This window comes from Wyeomyia smithii, chromosome 3, assembly GCF_029784165.1.
Source record: "Wyeomyia smithii strain HCP4-BCI-WySm-NY-G18 chromosome 3, ASM2978416v1, whole genome shotgun sequence".
Taxonomy (NCBI): Eukaryota; Metazoa; Arthropoda; class Insecta; order Diptera; family Culicidae; genus Wyeomyia; species Wyeomyia smithii.
In genome coordinates, this window is record NC_073696.1 from 256352728 (window position 1) to 256368202 (window position 15475).

Consider the following 15475-nt stretch of genomic DNA (forward strand, 5'->3'; position numbering starts at 1 on the left):
GAACATATGAGTGCTTTATCCAAAAAATCTACTCAGATTACCTTAGCGTGGGTCCCTTCTCACTGCTCGATACCGGGTAATGAGAAAGCGGACTCTTTGGCTAAGGTGGGCGCAACAAACGGTGATATTTATGAAAGACCAATTGCTTTTAATGAATTTTTCGCATTTGTACGTCAGAATACGATCATTAGTTGGCAAAATTCTTAGACCAAGGGGGAACTGGGAAGGTGGTTACATTCCATAATCCCCAAGGTGTCGACGAACCCGTGGTTCAAGGGGTTGGATGTAGGTCGGGATTTCATTTGCGTGATGTCCCGGCTTATGTCCAACCACTATAGATTTGACGCGCATCTCCGTCGTGTTGGGCTCGGGGAGAGTGGTATCTGTGCCTGTGGTGAAGGTTATCACGACATAGAGCACGTTGTTTGGTCATGCCCTGTACACCGTGACGCCAGGTCTAGATTAATAGCTTCCCTGCAGGCCGAAGGTAGGCAGCCGGCTGTTCCTGTTCGTGATTTCTTGGCGAGCCGTGACCTATCCTACATGTCCCTTATATACGTTTTCCTGAAATCCATCCACGCCCCAGTTTAGTCCTATCCCCTTCCGCCTACATCCAACCAAACGACAAGAACACGTTAAGACCCCGGATCCGGAAACAGCAATCAGACCCGCACGATACTCTCAAGGCCCGATGGAAACAACCCAATATGCCAGTCCGTAATATCTTGGCCCAGCAGCGGAACAAATTTAATATGCTGCTTACCTATGGCAATGAAAACCATCAAACAGCAAACCTGTGCTTTTAATGCAAAATATTCTAGCTTTAAGTTAGATTTAGTTTCAGCTCGTAGTCGGCAACGAGGATAAAAAATTTGCTTTTAGTTATTAAGATACTTTAGAAAGTAAGCTACCAGATATAATTGGCGCCGTTAAACATTGAATTGTATTTGTGCCGTGTCAAATAAACTATAGATGAAAAAAAAAATAATATATTTTGTTATAAATTATCTCGTGTTATTTGAAAAATATCCTCATATTTTACAGGATTTATTATCAAGTTTTGATATCAAATCTGTTGCGTCTTTCATAGGACATTGGAATTGATATTTTTGAATGTCTAGTAAGGGGCCATCCACATACCACGTGGGCAGCTTTGGAGGGGGAGGGGGGGTTGGCTAATGTCCACGGTCCACACAATTTTTTTAGAATTTATATGGGCAGTTGTCCACGGAGGGGGTGGGAGGGGGGTCAAAATCGTTAAAAATCTGTCCACGTGGTATGTGGATCGCCCCTTAAAGACACCAACCTTACAACGTCATGTCTTCTGAGCTAAAAATAACATCTACTCGAAACTTTCAGGAGTGTTTCAAAAATACCTGAGTTTTTTTTTTTCAAAGCTCCAGAAAACCATTTTTTAAAAAATAAGATTTTCTTAAAAAATTATTTTCACAAACTACAACTTAAGATGCACCAGCTGTGAAGATTTTATCTAGTTCGATGCAATATTCCTAAAAATATAAAAAATGTCAATAACTACATGAAAACTTACTCAATTTCAATAAAAATTGGAGAATTAAGTAATCGGCTGAAACTTTTGAAATTTTACACATTTATTTGGAATAAATAGACATTAGACAGTTTCACGAATTCTGATCTCATCATGATATTTTCTCCAGCTCGGGTTGCTTTTTATGAAGAGTTTGACAACTTTTGGGTTGCGAGTAAAGCATTTTGCCAAGTCGGTTATGCGATGAGTTCCTTAACAATTGTCTCTCACATGGGGAATTAGTAATGTCGATGAGTATGAATTATTTTCAATTAATTTATGTTCAATTAATTATCACTTATTAACGCGTGTTTGCGCGCATGCGGCTTCAAAATGCTGAAGCTCCCTTGCCGCAAGGTTACAGAGTCCGCTTTGACAAACGTATACCACAAGTATACATTGTGATAAGGCGTTAAAGTTTATATCAATATACGTTTTCAACCGCGGAGAGTAGGCACCGCAGCTACTATTGACATGCCGCAAATTATTGTCATATTAATTTTATTTTCTTCCATCATACCATAGCAGGCACTTTCCTCATATTTTTGTAACTTTCGTGTTATTTTTTTGCATGTTCTCTATTCAAGTTCTGAAATCTACTACAAACCTATCTACAACTGGATGGCTCTCAACAGCCAGATTTGTTTAGGTCACAAATGATAAACTGGAGCGATAGCGCCAAGACCAACTCCGTGATTGTAATTTGTTCTTTTCTCTCAACGGTTTAAGACTACCTTGTTAAAAACGGGTCCCATCAATGTCCGAGGGGGCTTAAAAGTTGTACTCGTTAAATTTAGTACCTTTGAACTTTAGCAACACACATCGCAACACTGCAGAGTTCCATGTTTACTTCATATTACGAGCATCGTTTTTTTGTATAATACTAAAAGTGTTAATATCACTTAATGTGCTCTTCTTATTCTATTGAGATTGATGTTTTATGACTAAAAGGTTTGATTTTGTAGTTAAACAAATAGTGGCGTTCTTTGACCCTCTCAAAATACCACGGAATATTCTAGCTAACCACAGTTAAAGTGAAAAGGGCATCAACTAAGCAACGAAAGCCACCAATAGTGTAGCAGAATGGCCAATCGACCCATTGAGCTTACCACCTTCGGAACCTTGCGCGGTCAGGGTAAGCTTTCGCGAGAGCGAAAGAGAACCGTATACCGTACGACTTCTTCACGATGCATTCGATATTACGGACCTACGACACACAGCAGCACGGGTATAACCTTCCACTTGCAATCAGTACGAGTGCAAGACCTCAAAAAAATTGCACATCATACCCTCGCTGCAAAAGGCGCTGACCGCCACCGCCCCTAGGCTCTGTCCACGGTCGTCCCATCACCATTAAGTGACCATACGAAAAAAAATCGCACATGCACACACAACTGCACCGCAATCGACTTCAACAACAAGAGACTTCAAAAGTTCGCACGTATAGAAGCTTTTATTGGGCCGATTCGCTTTTCTATATATTCATGATTCCATCTTTTGCATTCATGAATCGCGGATCCGTGATCGAACCACCATCGCCCCCGCGCCCTCTGCCGTCCTCGGTACACTACTCTCCAGCGGCTTGTCTTTCGACCGCAACCGCGCTTCGTGGGGGGGTTGGGGCGGACGGGGGGCACTTTGTATGTGAGCGAGCGCGCGCGCGAACGGTCAATTGCAATTTCGTCTGCGGTGCGCTGCTGCGGACTTATTTGCTTATGCGCAAACAACTTTCAGTTTCGACCACGCTGCGGCCGGTTTCAGACGCGCTTTTCTTCGCTTCCGAGCTTTTCGTGTTCGAAGTCCCAGTGTACACTTCTAATACGGCGTGTTTGTGGTTTTTGTGTGTTTCTTCGGGGTATGATAATTTAACGGCTTCTTTTTCTGCTGTTTCGAGTTTAACAGTGTTTTACATCATATTATTTTATTTTTTTTCTTCATTTTGCTTTTCGATGGTGCCATATTTAGTTTTCTATTCATTTGTGGTCCCCGTGTTTGCATACGTGCGGCACTAGAGTCGGGTAATGCATGCAAACTACAACCTGGAAAGAAAGAGTGCAATAGCAGGGGATTGACAGGCGCGACAAAGTGACAACAGCGGAAATTTAAAAGTAAAAGTTTTATTTTGGGGTGCTTCCTCCCACTTCTATCGGATTGCATTGCTATTGCTAACTATCAAAGGTGTTCGAATAGCGGGTAGAATTGGGGGCGAGAAGGGTAACGAAACATCGAACGGTTTCGAGTGCAGCCGTAAAAAGTGACAGTGCAATAAAAACGATCGAAAGAATATTCGAAGTAAAAATTGACGGGGTGAACAACTAGACAGAAAACGGTGGTTAAGGTTGACTACAAGTTGGAAACTGGAACAAGAGATGCGAAGAAAAATAGTGCTTTCAATTGAGTAAACATGTTTGGTTTGCAAATATATGTGAGTAGTGTTGTAACGAAAAGTGACAAGAAATAAGTGCAAAAAAAAAAACAAAAAACATACCAGGTTCCTCGCGTGGCCTGCTGAACCAACATGATCCATAAACTTGAAAGTCGTGGGAATGAAAACAATCTCATCTTGGTGGCCGGTGTGAGGTGGAAAAATCTGTACGACTGCAGTTAGAAACAAAATCATTGTTCTGTTTATTCGAGTGTCCAATAGATTTGTTTTCAATGGTTTAAGGCTGCACCATGAGGTTAATTTCAGAAAGTAACTTTTCTTGTAGGATTGTAAAATATTGGTGATATTTTTGGATTTTTACTATTTCACAGAAACAAAATTTTTGTGATATTTTTTTGAAACACAAAACTATTATCTACGACTTTACTGAACAAACTGCATCGATCGGTTCCAATTGTTTTAAATATTTTGATGTAATTTGTTGTGTTTCATTTCACAAGTAATTATTGTCTTACTGTGCATATTTTTTCTGGAACGAAGGAAAAAATGCTTTTTACATTTTCGCAAAAGACCGTTGTGACTTTGAAAAAAATTTGTTTCGTTTTCCTTTGGTTTTCTTTATGATTAAACAAACAAATTGATATAATTAATTTTTTTTTCGATCGTATTGCATCAAATTTCGAGTTGAATTTACTTATCGAACTCAAAGGTTTAGAATATTGGTTATTTTATTTTTGTTGCAATTAAGTGCTACTTATATACATTCAAATATGTTTTGTATATGAAAATAACGAAAATTCAGAATTCGACTTTGATTCGAATTCCGAACACTTCAACGTAATCACTAAGAAATAGATTTGCCGTCAAAATACTGACTGTCACTTTTTGCAACGCCATCTGATTTACTGGAAGGGGCCCTACAGTGAAGGGGCTCTACACTTTTCACGCGGATTCCGGAATTTACGCGGTATTTTTTTTCTGCGCGGATTCCGATTTCTCTTCACTCGGATTACAGGATTTACGCGGTTTTTTACGCGGATTCCGGAATCTATGCGGTTCTTTTTACGCGGATTCCGGAATTTACGGTTTTTCCGTTTTTTACGCGGCACGTATCTCCCGCGTAAAAAGCGACTTTAGTGTATTACTTAATCATACTTTGTATCACACTAGCTATAATCAATTTTTATTCTGGAGTGTTCGAAGTTTGAATCAAAGCGGTAAAAAAAATATTATCTATAACTTTGCCGAAGATGTCACACTGATTAAACAAATAGTTTTGGCTCTAAAAATAATTGTTATCATCAATACCATTTTTACATAGGTCCCTCTTAAAAATTTGATTGATAGCACAAAATGACACCATTAGCCCATAGGACAACCAGATCAAAAAAGGTTGATTAAAATGGTTGCTCGTTTTGTTTATGTAATTGATTAGAATTAACCTACTGTTTCCCTGAACATGGACCAACATAACGTCCCGGGAGTAAATCGTTCGATCTACTCTTCTGAATTGAAATCCTGGAAGAACACAGACCGCATAAAATAACACAATTCATTAACAAGATGTTTTTACGCAATTAGATGGATGATAATTATTTTCAAGTTTATACAGTCTGCTTTTTTATCGATTCAATCTGATTTTTAACCGATTTGCTGAATTTACGCTTCGATTCTTTTTATTCCACTTTGAATGATTTATAGGCTATGCTTTTTTAATGTTTTGGAAGTCGGTGACATCGGAACAAGTCGAATGTGAATACTTGGAATCTACCGGAAAAATTGCTGAACCCATTGTTTTTGAATTAGGTTTTGATTATTGAATCATACTCTAGTCCAAGCTTCGTAAAAAGACTGTGGTGCGACACTACACTGACAACAGCTCTCTCTTTTTATTCCAACTGCCTCATGGATAAGCTATTCATAAGAGCTCACATACTGCTAAAGCTCACACAAGGCAACGAAACTGTCTTGTGTTGCACACGACAGCGCATTCTTGCGCATGTATTTCGTTCGTTCAGACATGTTTTGTTCATTTTGAGGATGTCCTGTTGGCTTGGCTTGCGCTGTTTACAGCCTGCTGATCTGCTGCGGCTGCCATTGACTCGCACTTTTTCGCTTCTCCTTTATCTTAGGCCGGTGACTAATGAGTACGAAGCAAACCGTTTCACATGTGTTTCCATTGTTGATATTTTTCCTCACGTAAGAAAAAACATGTTTCGCACCACCTCGCTTTCATTATAGCATCGGCCTTACTTCCGTGAATCATAATCACCTCGGATTCGTGCCGATGTCGGATGTCGGAGATTATAGGCTGCCATTAGCGACAGCTTGGAAGAACCAACAAACATAAGAAGATGAAAAATAACAGCCCAGTTTGGCATTGCATGTATGTGCTGTTGGGTTATGTACCGAACGTACGGGGAGCACAGCTCTGTGCAATACAATGAGAGTCAAATTAGTCAAATTAGTTAAAAACTTGCCGTCATGGATACACAATAATTTTCAGAGTCTGGTCGTTAGAAAAATTTTAACTAAATTATGAAAAAAAAAAACATAAATTACAATGGTAAACACAGGTTTTGCCCTAGAGCTCAAACTGGAAAAACGAAAGATTATAGCTTCACAAACAAATAGACATGCCATTCAATGACGAATCTTTCGTCCAAAAAAATAACGATTATTGTGGTGTCGCTATAAGCAAGCGTGCAGACTGATAAATAAAGACAAAAACTATCAGTATTTCCGCTGGTGTCACCATAAGCAAAGACAAAAATCGAAAAACTCGAAAACTAGTACGCAGTAAGTTTACAAAGTGGCGCATAAGGGTAACTTTTCAAACAAGGGAAAAACTTTGTCTGGATTTTTCTTTAAAGAGGCACGTCTGTTTGTCTGTGATAGATTTTCAACCATTCCTGTGAATTTGGGTGCCCCTGGCAGATACGTTTTTCGAAGACTTAAATGAGTTTGCCCGTGAGCCAACGTCAACTTTTGTCGAGATGGAACTCTCAATAAGACTTTGACTAGATTTCAATCTAATTGAACTCTTCAAGTACGTTTCCACGCCAAAAAGGAATTAGATATGACTGTCTAGGAATTCTTTTAAAACAGAGAATGAAACAAATAATGAAGGATAACACTTTTCTTTTTTTCCAGCCTGCGTTCTAAGGCACCAATGGCCGACAAAAGCGAAATAAATTGTCTTAGAGCTCAAATAAAAAAATGAAAAATTATAATTCTTCAATCATCTCGGTAAATTTTGGTACCCCTAACCAGCTCGAAATTATCTCTGTTTCAGAACTGGTCACCCAGAGAGCTTGAATTGTGCTCAAAATTCCAGGGATTTACTTCCATCGAAAATAATCGAGCCCACATGATTTTGTCGGATCATTATGGTGACCATTTCTGAAATAGGATAACTATTAAGAATTAATGAGGTATATTTTGATTTCAAAATTCATAACTTCCGAACCAGTTGATCGATTTTCGATGTTTTTAAATTGAATTGAAGGTTATTTTATGTGTTGTGTCATTAAAATTTAAATTATTTTTTTTTTGTATGCCTGAAGGGCATTGGGTAGAAAGCGCCACTGCGACAGGAATGTTTGTCTTTTGTGGCTGGTCCCGATTACTTTACACAGATTACAAGATGCTCGAACTCATTGATGGAGTTGAGCTAGTTGGTTGTAAGCCTGTGCCCCAATCCGGAACTACATGGTTGATGAAACCTGTGACCGTTTTGGGATTGGTGCTCCATACCTGGTATGGAGTTGAGAGGTAACTTCCAAAGAAGTTAAACCTCGATGAAGCAAGAGCCCCGCAAAAGCCAAGCAAATGCGCTGAGCTCTCAGGTTCAGCGTTGCAAAAGCGACAATAGTCGGTTAGAACTTTGCCGATTTTCTTTAAATGATAAAGAGCAGGACAGTGTCCAGTGAGAAGTCCCGTGATGATGCGTAGTTCACTACGAGTTAAACTAAGTAGCCGTTTGGTAACCGTAGGGTTAGGGTAGATAAACTGTTTAGCTTGCCTGCAACCCTGCGCATGTTGCCATTGAGATGCTATCTTTAGCTTTTCCCATGTACTAAGTTCGCCTTTAATGGCGGATGTGGAAGTACCCCAAAACGGTTTCGGTCCAATGAATTGCTGAGCAGATCCTTGTCTTGCGAGGCTGTCGGCATGTTCATTTCCCTCGATTCCGCAGTGACCGGGTACTCAAAGTAGCATAACTTTGTTGAGGTGGGAGAGTACCCTGAGTGTTGCGATGCACTCCCAGACTAGTCTGGAGACACATGTAGCAGACTTTAATGCCTTTAGTGCCGCCTGACTGTCCGCAAAGATTCCGATTTTCGCATGTCTATATTTGCGATGTAGACATGTTATAGCACAGATATATATTGCGTATACCTCCGCCTGAAAGACGGTTGGTCACTTACCCATTGAGATAGTGGCCTTTATACCTGGTCCGTAGATCCCTGAACCAGTCTGGGGTCCGATTTTTGAGCCATCCGTGTAGAAGCGGATTGTGCCCGATGGAAGACTCGGCCCTCCATTGTTCCACATGGAGCGATCTGTGTCGATCACTATATATGGAACGTCCATGTTTGGCTTCGCTTCCATCCAGTCCGAGACTGTTGTTACTAAAGGTGTCAGCTTAAACTCTTTTAGGATGCTTAGGTGACCCGTTAGGTCACCTTCGAGCATCGTTGTATTTCTTTGCAGCCTTAGTGCGCCAAGCTCTGCTTCCTTCTTCACATGGAGATGTAGAGGAAGTAAGCAAAGCAAGGCCTCCAAGGCTGCTGTCGGTGTTGTGCGCAGGGCACTGGTAACTGAGAGACAGACCAATCGTTGGACTTTGGTAAGTTTCGCCTGAGCTGTCTTTTCATTTACTTTAGGCCACCATGCGAGGGCTGCGTAGGTTATACGTGGCCGAGCAATGGTGATGTAAGACCAGAGCGCTAATTGTGGTTTTAGCCCCCAGGTCTTGCCAAACAGTGTACTGCAAGCCCAGATAGCTGAAGTTGCCTTCTTGATAGCGTAGTCTAGGTGAGCAGTCCAGTTCAGCTTCTTATCCAGAATGATTCCAAGATATTTGGTCTCATTACTGAAACATAGTCTTACCCCATTCAGTAGCGGAGGAATGATTGTGTGCATTCATCGCTTGGTAAATGGTATAATGACCGTTTTAGCGGGGTTAATGTTCAGCCCTTCTTCTGAGCACCACTGAGAGGTGGTGTTAAGTGCCGTTTGCATACGACTAGATAGAGTTGCATCACATTTTCCCCGAACAATAAGGACTATATCATCAGCATATCCAATGACTTCGAAGCCCAGCTGTGATAGCTTGGTTAGGAGAACGTCTACCACCAGTGACCATAGCAGTGGAGAAGGAACTCCTCCTTGAGGACACCCTTTCACTGCCCCTACTGTGACAGACATATCCCCCAATGCAGCTGTGATCTTCCTGCTCGAAAGCATTGCTTGGATCCAGCTCATTGTAGTATCGTCGACTCTTTTATTTTGTAGAGCCGTGTAAATTGATGCAAAGGACGTGTTATCGAAAGCTCCCTCAATATCAAGAAAAGCGCAGACCGCTATCTCTTTATATTTCAAGGACTTCTCGATCTTCGTCACTAGGCAATTCAAAGCGGTTTCAGTAGATTTACCCTGTTGATAAGCATATTGATACTTGTGTAAGGGTAACTCCTTCAGAAACTCACTGCGGATGTAGTTGTCCGTAATTTTCTCCATCAACTTGAGAAGAGTTGACGTCAGACTTATAGGTCTGAAAGCTTTGGGCAATGTTTTGTCTTTTTTGCCCGGCTTTGGTATAAACACCACCTTAACGTTCCGCCAGTTGACCGGGATATGTCCCATAGTAAAGCTGGCTCGAAAGAGGCTGATGAGTTCGGACATAACGACTCCGTCCGATTTTTGTAGAAAGATTGGTAGAATGCCATCCGGTTCTGGTGACTTCATAGGCTCAAAAGAGCTTAGTGCCCAGTTGATAAAAGTCTCCGTGAAAATTCTACGAGCGAGCGCTGCGGAATCACGTGACGTTATGCGTCTGGATTCGAGGCTCTGTAACTCTTCAACGTTCGAACCGGAGATTGCTGTCGATCCGGGAAAGTGAATGTTCATAAGAACATCCAGCGTTTCCTTGGTGTTGACAGTCAGACTACCATCTTCCTTTTTCAACTGCCCAAGACCATTCGTGTGATCTTTGGACATCGCTTTTTGCAGTCGCGTTGCCTCAGGTAGAGTCTGAATGTCTTCACAGAATCGAATTCTAGACCTCCTTTTGGCTTTGCGTAGCTCAGCGTTGTATTTTGTAAGGGATGCTCTATAGGCTTCCCAGTTGAACGTGATTTTAGCCCTGTTGAACAAGCGTCTAGCTTCCCGACGAAGGTTGCTGAGAGTTTCATTCCACCAAGGCACATCACGGCAGACTGTTCGATTTGTTAACGGACAGTTTGACATAAAAGCTTTCGTGATCCTGTGCTGTAGGTCACTTGCTGCGATGTCCAGTTCACCTGGAGTTCGAATATTTTGGTGGCAGGATGTTCTCGAATTGACCAAATGTTCCTTAAAAGAGTTCCAGTTGGTTTTCTTAGGATTCCTGAAATGTTCTCTTCTCAGGGGAGTAGCCTCGACGTCAAATCTGATGTGTCTATGGTCTGATAAACTGGGTTCATCAGAGACATGCCAGTTCTTGACTTTCTCCGTTATCGAGGCGCTACATAGAGTGAGATCTGTCATTAGTAATGAAAAAAGGAAAAGATGATTTAGTGGAAACCGGATCGACCAGTAGCCAGCAGACTTACCGCAGCACAGTGGTTCGCCCATAGGCCAAAAAAAAAGTTTTTTGTTTTCTGGCTGCTATCGATTTAATCGATCAGTTATAAACCTGAGAATGCAGAAAAGCTGTTTTTGTTAGCATATTTTATGAACAGTCGTCTTTTGAGCACGAGATAAATGAAGGTTGAAGGCAAATTGAATTTAAACAGACGTGTTTTTCTACATTGTGTACATATCCGCTGTAGAACAATTTCAATTGATTTATCTGTTTATTTTCATCATGAGCCAGGTTTGTTTCGCCATTGCGGTGTTGTTTGGAGAGGTATGTTTGGAGGTAAGAGGGAACGTAGTAATAAAGTCAGAGAGCACCACTCATACTTAAATTCATGTAAACTTTTAAATGTGTTCCGCGCGAGATACTGTCACGAAATTACTACCAAACGAAAGATTTAGGACCTAAAAAAGATTTGTTAAAGGTTCCAGCTGCATATATTTGCATCTTAGTCGATGACATGCGGCTAAAGATGGTTACTTTTTCGTTTGAATTTCATACTTTTTACATAGTTTCTTAGAATAGTTGTGGTACATTAAGCTCAAATTTACAAACTTGTTCATAAACATTTGCCTTCATTCGAATTCTGATATTTGATGTTAAAATACGGGTCGTTCCTGAGAAAATATCAAATTTGTTTGAGGTTATTCTAGGAAAATAACGGAAAAGAAGGAAAATCAAACTTTGATCGCTTCGAGGGTTCACTTAACGGAACCAGATTGTGTTTAAATTTTGCATGAGGACTTTTTTCGAGAAAGCAAAACTTTTAAAAGCTGCCGTATTTTAAAATTCAATGGTCAAACTTTTCTAGGGTTTGCAGTATTCCCGGGAATCGATTTCCCGGGAAACGGGAATGAAAAATCTTATTTCCCGGAAATTCCCGGTAACCGGGAAGGGAAAATTTTCTAGCAAAAATGAGATTTTAAATAAGTTTATCAGTAAAAGGTAATAAAAAAGGAGGATTAAAGGTCCGCATGTCGTCGAACAATCGCTTCAGATCCGCTGACAATATTTCGATAAGCTCAAAAATGGCATTTCCTTCTGTAAATCTTTATTCAAGTCCGCTGAACCACCGCTAATGTTCGATTTCTAGAATACTTTGCAATCACCGATTTCACCTCTTGCTACATTTAATTGAAAACTGGTGTCCGATGCTTTGTTGAGTTTGTTGAAGAGAAAACTGAGTGTTTGGCAGGCATTGGACGAGGAAAATATTTGCTATATATGGTACGGATTTTTTGGGCAAAATATGTTTTACACTACAGTAAATATTTACTGTTTACTTGAGCGGTAGCAAATCTATTCGCTATTTTTTTTATTAAATATATTCTAAATAAACTTCGCCTCAAATTAGTTTTCATTAACAGAACAACATTTTTAACCCTTTTGGAGTTTATTCCACCATTGATTGGAGCGTAAGATTCCGATTCCGATTCCGATTCCGTAAGACTCGTTATTTCGCCATTCGGTGGTTTTCTGTGACCGAGACAAACCGGAAGGAAACGATAAAGTACTAAATAATCAGTTCAATACGACTTGAAATAAGTCAGTTGAGTTTTATTAAATTATTTATTCCAGGCACCAGTTTGACGTATTCAATTTTATTGCACTATTGCATAAGAAACTATAGTAAATCTAACAAAATTTTTCGCGAAACTCGGGAATCCCGGGATTCCGGGAATTAATATTTCTGTTCCCGAGATCCGGGATTCCCGGGAGATCGTTCCCGGGATTGCAAACCCTAAACTTTTCCCTAAATTCGATTGGCACCCTATTATGTATGTATTATAAAGGCAATGCCAGAAAATTGAAACAAGTTGGGCGATGGCAGTCCCGGAAAAGTTTGTTATAGTCGAAAAACATCTATTTTTGTCGATTTCAGTAGTTTTGAAGAGCAATACTGGACAAAAATGATTTATGACTTCCCATTGCCATACAATTCGAACCACTGTGCGCAGCGCAGCAGAGGACAATTTCAACACACGTTCATTTGATTGCAGTATTCCGTAGCACACGGCGCCTTGTTTAAAAACAATCAAAATTATTCAATTGAAGTAGGGCGACGAACAAAAATTACATTACGAATGAGGGAAGTGGAAAGGGTCAAACAAATTCATCAAAAACTCGCAAATTTCCAAAAAAACATTAAGAGACAAAAATTTTGTTTCTTCTACGAAGTTACATAAAATTTTAGTAAAGCGGGCAATGTATGCAGTTTGCGAGGATGCGAAAATGAACGGGAATAGAAGGTGTGACTTTTAGGCTTAGAAAAAATTTTGTCCAGACGGGACACGAAAAAAAAAATTTTTTTTCTAAGCCTAAAAGTCACACCTTCTATTCCCGTTCATTTTCGCATCCTCGCAAACTGCATACATTGCCCGCTTTACTAAAACTTAAAATGTAAGTCATATGACAAAAATGAAATTAGTTCGTAAAGTACATAAAATTTGCTGATCTACAACTTTGTTGAAAACTGCAGAGCTCTTACGTGTGAGAATAAAAAGTTGTGTCGAAGCGCCATCTCTGCGGGCAAATCGCGAACGTCAAGTCGAAGTTCTTATTACACTGAGAAACTTTTTTGAAGACTGCAAATAGGTTGGATAGAGTATCAGAGTACTGGACCGTGTATTCCATGCAATAAATACATAGCCATGGTATTTTTACATGAAACCTAGGGTTATATTGAAACTGAGATATCACAAAAACACAAAAAAAAAACACATCGTTCAAAATTTCAGAAAATGAAGATTTTTTGATGGACAATTTTTAGGAAAAATCATGGTTTTCTAATACTTGCTAACCTATGAGATATGTAATTCATAAAATTATGTTTTTTTCCAAATTTTGTGTAATATGTTCACTTAAGTACTTCAAAAACTTCTGTACTGGATGGATGGAAACGACGTAATTATTCAATTTCTATTAAGAAAAAAATTGTAAGAAATTATTCGGATGAACTCTTAAAAATTTTCACAATTAAACGTGACATTCAGACAAATTTTACAAAAACTCGTAGATCTCTGAAACTCGAAGAGTTAGAAATTTTGTATACTCGGTAAAGTTTCATAGAATTTAGAGATCTACAACTTTGTCGAAAACTGCGAAGCTCTAGCGTGTAAGGGAAAAAATTGGCATCGCAACGACACTTTCGCGGCTAAATTCCGAACTAATTCAAACATCCAAGATGAAGCACTATCTATACAAAGAAACTTTGTAATAGATCGGAAACCGATTGGTCAAACCCTAAGAGCACTATTAGTTCCCCCAGATTCCATTCCTGGCCCAGTGTGCAGTGTAACTTGGGTCGTGGTCGCAAATTCATGTGAAAATCATCTCTGCAGGTTAATTACGAAGATATTCAAATGCTCTAAAACTGACTTGTTTAGATCCGTATTGAACTGATTAATTACTATTCTTTTTCGGTTTGTTTAGGTCTTCTACAGAAACCACTTGGTAGCCAAATAACGTTCTAGTTAAATAATCAAAATTCTTACACGGAATTCTGCTCTGTAATCAATGATGGTACCAGTTCCAAAAAAGTTTGACATACTAGATTTGCCAAGCAGTTTGTATTTTGAAAATAATTCGCTTCGTGTAGTGACATAGCAAATATATTTGATAAAAAATAGGCAAAAAGACTTTGCTACCGTTCAAGCAAACAGATTTTTGAGCATATATTTGCTATAGTGTAATGATATAGCATACATCGTCGGTTCCGTGCAACACTGGGACTAATCAAAATTTGGCATTTTTCACTTTTTGATAGCAAAATGTCAAATACTGTTAAGTTTCGGCCCACGAAACCCCGTTTCAAAATTCCTCAAAAATTCCAGGGTTATGAGTGTCTTTGCTGCTCAAATCGAAATTTCTTCATAGAGGTAGTAAAAATAAGGTTTAAACCTGTACAACGTGCTCATAATATGTGTACAATAGACCCAAAAATGTTGAATAGTTTATAATAAAATTTACAATTAAAAGTTTGCTTGAAAATTCAAAAGCAATTTTTGACGTTAATTTTCAAACGCGAACAATGATTTTTGAGTTGTGCCAGTGTTGCACTAAACCGACGATATATTAGCCCGAAGAAATATGTTGCCCAAAAAATTCAGCACCAAATAAAGCAAATATTTGCCTCCTTTAATGCCTGCCTAACACTCAGCTTACTCTTCAACAAACTAAAATTATTGGACACTCCAACTTCTAATCCCTTAAACCAACTTTTCTGCAAATATTTCCAACAAAAGTCGGTCGTGAATCCCCGATGCGAATTTGAATTAGTTTTGTTTTTTCATTCGATTTTTATGCGAGTATTGACAACTGCATGTGAACAAAACGATCAAACGAACAAAACTATTTTTTGGTACCTTTTATTAATGAACTGTATTTGAAATCTCATTTTTGCCATGGAATTGTTTTTCCGATTCCCGGGGATTTCCGGGAAATAAGATTTTTCATTCCCGTTTCCCGGGAATATTGCAAACCCCAATAAAAACTTTGAAATCTCACTTTTCTTCTTAATGTTAATTTTTTGAAAGCAGACGGCAGATGCAACGATCAAAAATGTTTTAATTTCTTTACCATTTCCTCGTCTTTATCTTTATACTCGATTTATATTATTTAGTGTAAAACAATTTTAGGGTAACTGTTTAATAGCTTGATATAAATGTTGAACTAAATATTTTAGAATTCGCAAGGTAAG

At 39.2% G+C, this 15475-nt stretch overlaps 1 protein-coding gene across 4 annotated transcripts in view; it reads left to right on the plus strand.

The window, feature by feature from the left end:
• The first annotated feature begins 3299 nt into the window (after window positions 1-3299).
• LOC129729567 (UDP-glucosyltransferase 2) overlaps window positions 3300-15475 on the plus strand; it is a 121357-nt gene continuing 109181 nt past the window's right edge. For 2 of the 4 annotated variants that reach the window (XM_055688233.1, XM_055688235.1), the window contains exons 1-2: window positions 3300-3401; window positions 3512-3654. The gene's annotated coding sequence lies outside the window, so the exon portion shown is untranslated. The remainder of the gene's footprint in view (window positions 3402-3511; window positions 3655-15475) is intronic. The other 2 variants (XM_055688234.1, XM_055688236.1) reach the window with 2 other exon arrangements.